General features: G+C 46.4%; 9 non-coding genes across 9 annotated transcripts; all 9 read left to right on the forward strand.

Annotated features, from left to right (window-relative positions):
• Positions 1–34: 34 nt before the first annotated feature.
• Positions 35–152, forward strand: LOC123433338. The gene has a single exon (XR_006624863.1). It is a non-coding gene; the product is annotated as a 5S ribosomal RNA (ribosomal RNA).
• A 356-nt stretch (positions 153–508) lies between these two features.
• Positions 509–627, forward strand: LOC123438413. Its single transcript, XR_006629556.1, has one exon. It is a non-coding gene; the product is annotated as a 5S ribosomal RNA (ribosomal RNA).
• A 364-nt stretch (positions 628–991) lies between these two features.
• Positions 992–1,110, forward strand: LOC123435205. The gene has a single exon (XR_006626464.1). It is a non-coding gene; the product is annotated as a 5S ribosomal RNA (ribosomal RNA).
• Positions 1,111–1,850: 740 nt separating this feature from the next.
• LOC123433202 lies at positions 1,851–1,969 on the forward strand. The gene has a single exon (XR_006624743.1). It is a non-coding gene; the product is annotated as a 5S ribosomal RNA (ribosomal RNA).
• Positions 1,970–2,309: 340 nt separating this feature from the next.
• Positions 2,310–2,427, forward strand: LOC123433339. The gene has a single exon (XR_006624864.1). It is a non-coding gene; the product is annotated as a 5S ribosomal RNA (ribosomal RNA).
• Positions 2,428–2,783: 356 nt separating this feature from the next.
• On the forward strand, positions 2,784–2,902 carry LOC123435206. Its single transcript, XR_006626465.1, has one exon. It is a non-coding gene; the product is annotated as a 5S ribosomal RNA (ribosomal RNA).
• A 364-nt stretch (positions 2,903–3,266) lies between these two features.
• LOC123435207 lies at positions 3,267–3,385 on the forward strand. Its single transcript, XR_006626466.1, has one exon. It is a non-coding gene; the product is annotated as a 5S ribosomal RNA (ribosomal RNA).
• A 704-nt stretch (positions 3,386–4,089) lies between these two features.
• LOC123432995 lies at positions 4,090–4,208 on the forward strand. The gene has a single exon (XR_006624557.1). It is a non-coding gene; the product is annotated as a 5S ribosomal RNA (ribosomal RNA).
• A 292-nt stretch (positions 4,209–4,500) lies between these two features.
• Positions 4,501–4,619, forward strand: LOC123432793. Its single transcript, XR_006624362.1, has one exon. It is a non-coding gene; the product is annotated as a 5S ribosomal RNA (ribosomal RNA).
• The last annotated feature ends 381 nt before the right edge of the window (positions 4,620–5,000 follow it).

Below are 5,000 nucleotides of genomic sequence, written 5' to 3' on the forward strand. Positions count from 1 at the left end.
GCAAGCATAAGGAACAAATAGATAGTTGCATGTCGGATGCGATCATACCAGCACTAAAGCACCGGATCCCATCAGAACTCCGAAGTTAAGCGTGGTTGGGCGAGAGTAGTACTAGGATGGGTGACCTCCTCGGAAGTCCTCTGTTGCATTCCCCTTTTTAAATATATTTTTGCGCCACGTGACAAGGATGACGCGGGAGCGTGATCTATATGACATCGTTTTCTTATTTTTGACGTTTACTAGTTTTCTTATTTTTTACGTTTGTGATATGTTTTAGCTTGCCCCTCCCGTGTCCATTGCCACATTTGCCTCGACAACGGAGACGAGTTTAACACAAGAATTTCACCGCTCCCTCTCTACCACGACAACACAAGCACCGCCACGACCTCTGTGACTTTTCCCACCGCGCTTGACACCCAACGACTAGTAGTAGTAGTAGTAGTAGTAGTATGAGTAGTAGTAGTAGTACTAGGGGCAAGCATAAGGAACAAATAGATAGTTGCAGGTCGGATGCGATCATACCAGCACTAAAGCACCGAATCCCATCAGAACTCCGAAGTTAAGTGTGCTTGGGCGAGAGTAGTACTAGGATGGGTGACCTCCTGGGAAGACCTCGTGTTGCATTCCCCTTTTTAAATATATTTTTGCGCCACGTGACAAGGATGACGCGGGATCATGATCTATATGACCTCGTTTTCTTATTTTTGACGATTACTAGTTTTCTTATTTTTACGTTTGTGATATGTTTTAGCTTGCCCCTCCCGTGTCCATTGCCACATTTGCCTCGACAACGGAGACGAGTTTAACACAAGAATTTCACCGCTCCCTCTCTACCACGACAACACAAGCACCGCCACGACCTCTGTGACTTTTCCCACCGCGCTTGACACCCAACGACTAGTAGTAGTAGTAGTAGTAGTATGAGTAGTAGTATGAGTAGTAGTAGTAGTACTAGGGGCAAGCATAAGGAACAAATAGATAGTTGCAGGTCGGATGCGATCATACCAGCACTAAAGCACCGGATCCCATCAGAACTCCGAAGTTAAGTGTGCTTGGGCGAGAGTAGTACTAGGATGGGTGACCTCCTGGGAAGTCCTCGTGTTGCATTCCCCTTTTTAAATATATTTTTGCGCCACGTGACAAGGATGACGCGGGAGCGTGATCTATATGACCTCGTTTTCTTATTTTTGACGATTACTAGTTTTCTTATTTTGACGTTTGTGATATGTTTTAGCTTGCCCCTCCCGTGTCCATTGCCACATTTGCCTCGACAACGGAGACGAGTTTAACACAAGAATTTCACCGCTCCCTCTCAATCCCGACAACACGAGCACCGCCACGACCTGTGTGACTTTTCCCACCGCGCTTGACACCCAACGACTAGGATGGGTGACCTCCTGGGAAGTCCTCGTGTTGCATTCCCCTTTTTAAATAAATTTTTGCGCCACGTGACAAGGATGACGCGGGAGCGTGATCTATATGACATCGTTTTCTTACTTTTGACGTTTACTAGTTTTCTTATTTTTGAAGTTTGTGATATGTTTTAGCTTGCCTCTCCCGTGTCCATTGCCACATTTGCCTCGACAACGGAGACGAGTTTAACACAAGAATTTCACCGCTCCCTCTCTACCCCGACAACACAAGCACCGCCACGACCTCTGTGACTTTTCCCACCGCGCTTGACACCCAACGACTAGTAGTAGTAGTAGTAGTAGTAGTAGTAGTAGTAGTAGTAGTAGTAGTAGTAGTACTAGTACTAGTAGTAGTAGTAGTAGTAGTAGTAGTAGTAGTAGTAGTAGTAGTAGTAGTAGTAGGGTCAAGCATAAGGAACAAATAGATAGTTGCATGTCGGATGCGATCGTACCAGCACTAAAGCACCGGATCCCATCAAAACTTTGAAGTTAAGCGTGCTTGGGCGAGAGTAGTATTAGGATGGGTGACCTCCTGGGAAGTCCACGTGTTGCATTCCCCTTTTTAAATATATCCTTGCGCCACGTGACAAGGATGACGCGGGAGCGTGATCTATATGACCTCGTTTTCTTATTTTTGACGTTTGTGATATGTTTTAGTTTGCCCCTCCCGTGTCCATTGCCACATTTGCCTCGACAACGGAAACGAGTTTAACACAAGAATTTCACCGCTCCCTCTCTACCCCGACAACACGAGCACCGCCACGACCTCCGTGACTTTTCCCACCGCGCTTGACACCCAACGACTAGTAGTAGTAGTAGTAGTAGTAGTAGTAGTAGTAGTAGTAGTAGTAGTAGTAGTAGGGGCAAGCATAAGGAACAAATAGATAGATGCATGTCGGATGCGATCATACCAGCACTAAAGCACCGGATCCCATCAGAACTCCGAAGTTAAGCGTGGTTGGGCGAGAGTAGTACTAGGATGGGTGACCTCCTCGGAAGTCCTCTGTTGCATTCCCCTTTTTAAATATATTTTTGCGCCACGTGACAAGGATGACGCGGGAGCGTGATCTATATGACATCGTTTTCTTATTTTTGACGTTTACTAGTTTTCTTATTTTTTACGTTTGTGATATGTTTTAGCTTGCCCCTCCCGTGTCCATTGCCACATTTGCCTCGACAACGGAGACGAGTTTAACACAAGAATTTCACCGCTCCCTCTCTACCACGACAACACAAGCACCGCCACGACCTCTGTGACTTTTCCCACCGCGCTTGAAACCCAACGACTAGTAGTAGTAGTAGTAGTAGTAGTATGAGTAGTAGTAGTAGTACTAGGGGCAAGCATAAGGAACAAACAGATAGTTGCAGGTCGGATGCGATCATACCAGCACTAAAGCACCGGATCCCATCAGAACTCCGAAGTTAAGTGTGCTTGGGCGAGAGTAGTACTAGGATGGGTGACCTCCTGGGAAGTCCTCGTGTTGCATTCCCCTTTTTAAATATATTTTTGCGCCACGTGACAAGGATGACGCGGGATCGTGATCTATATGACCTCGTTTTCTTATTTTTGACGATTACTAGTTTTCTTATTTTTACGTTTGTGATATGTTTTAGCTTGCCCCTCCCGTGTCCATTGCCACATTTGCCTCGACAACGGAGACGAGTTTAACACAAGAATTTCACCGCTCCCTCTCTACCACGACAACACAAGCACCGCCACGACCTCTGTGACTTTTCCCACCGCGCTTGACACCCAACGACTAGTAGTAGTAGTAGTAGTAGTATGAGTAGTAGTATGAGTAGTAGTAGTAGTACTAGGGGCAAGCATAAGGAACAAATAGATAGTTGCAGGTCGGATGCGATCATACCAGCACTAAAGCACCGGATCCCATCAGAACTCCGAAGTTAAGTGTGCTTGGGCGAGAGTAGTACTAGGATGGGTGACCTCCTGGGAAGTCCTCGTGTTGCATTCCCCTTTTTAAATATATTTTTGCGCCATGTGACAAGGATGACGCGGGAGCGTGATCTATATGACCTCGTTTTCTTATTTTTGACGATTACTAGTTTTCTTATTTTGACGTTTGTGATATGTTTTAGCTTGCCCCTCCCGTGTCCATTGCCACATTTGCCTCGACAACGGAGACGAGTTTAACACAAGAATTTCACCGCTCCCTCTCAATCCCGACAACACGAGCACCGCCACGACCTGTGTGACTTTTCCCACCGCGCTTGACACCCAACGACTAGGATGGGTGACCTCCTGGGAAGTCCTCGTGTTGCATTCCCCTTTTTAAATAAATTTTTGCGCCACGTGACAAGGATGACGCGGGAGCGTGATCTATATGACATCGTTTTCTTACTTTTGACGTTTACTAGTTTTCTTATTTTTGAAGTTTGTGATATGTTTTAGCTTGCCTCTCCCGTGTCCATTGCCACATTTGCCTCGACAACGGAGACGAGTTTAACACAAGAATTTCACCGCTCCCTCTCTACCCCGACAACACAAGCACCGCCACGACCTCTGTGACTTTTCCCACCGCGCTTGACACCCAACGACTAGTAGTAGTAGTAGTAGTAGTACTAGTAGTAGTAGTAGTAGTAGTAGTAGTAGTAGTAGTAGTAGTAGTAGTAGTAGTAGTAGGGTCAAGCATAAGGAACAAATAGATAGTTGCATGTCGGATGCGATCATACCAGCACTAAAGCACCGGATCCCATCAAAACTTTGAAGTTAAGCGTGCTTGGGCGAGAGTAGTATTAGGATGGGTGACCTCCTGGGAAGTCCACGTGTTGCATTCCCCTTTTTAAATATATCCTTGCGCCACGTGACAAGGATGACGCGGGAGCGTGATCTATATGACCTCGTTTTCTTATTTTTGACGTTTGTGATATGTTTTAGTTTGCCCCTCCCGTGTCCATTGCCACATTTGCCTCGACAACGGAAACGAGTTTAACACAAGAATTTCACCGCTCCCTCTCTACCCCGACAACACGAGCACCGCCACGACCTCCGTGACTTTTCCCACCGCGCATGACACCCAACGACTAGTAGTAGGGGCAACCATAAGGAACAAATAGATAGTTGCTTGTTGGATGCGATCATACCAGCACTAAAGCACCGGATCCCATCAGAACTCCAAAGTTAATCGTGCTTGGGCAAGAGTGGTACTAGGATGGGTGACCTCCTGGGAAGTCCTCGTGTTGCATTCCCCTTTTTAAATATATTTTTGCGCCACGTGACAAGGATGACGCGGGAGCGTGATCTATATGACCTCGTTTTGTTATTTTTGACGATTACTAGTTTTCTTATTTTTGACGTTTGTGATGTGTTTTAGCTTGCCCCTCCCGTGTCCATTGCCACATTTGCCTCGACAACGGAGACGAGTTTAACACAAGAATTTCACCGCTCCCTCTCTACCCCGACAACACGAGCACCGCCATGACCTCTGTGACTTTTCCCACCGCGCTTGACACCCAACGACTAGGATGGGTGACCTCCTGGGAAGTCCTCGTGTTGCATTCCCATTTTTAAATATATTTTTGCGCCACGTGACAAGGATGACGCGGGAGCATGATCTATATGACATCGTT

The sequence above is a fragment of the Hordeum vulgare genome, chromosome 2H (genome assembly GCF_904849725.1).
Source record: "Hordeum vulgare subsp. vulgare chromosome 2H, MorexV3_pseudomolecules_assembly, whole genome shotgun sequence".
In the NCBI taxonomy this organism is placed as follows: domain Eukaryota; kingdom Viridiplantae; phylum Streptophyta; class Magnoliopsida; order Poales; family Poaceae; genus Hordeum; species Hordeum vulgare.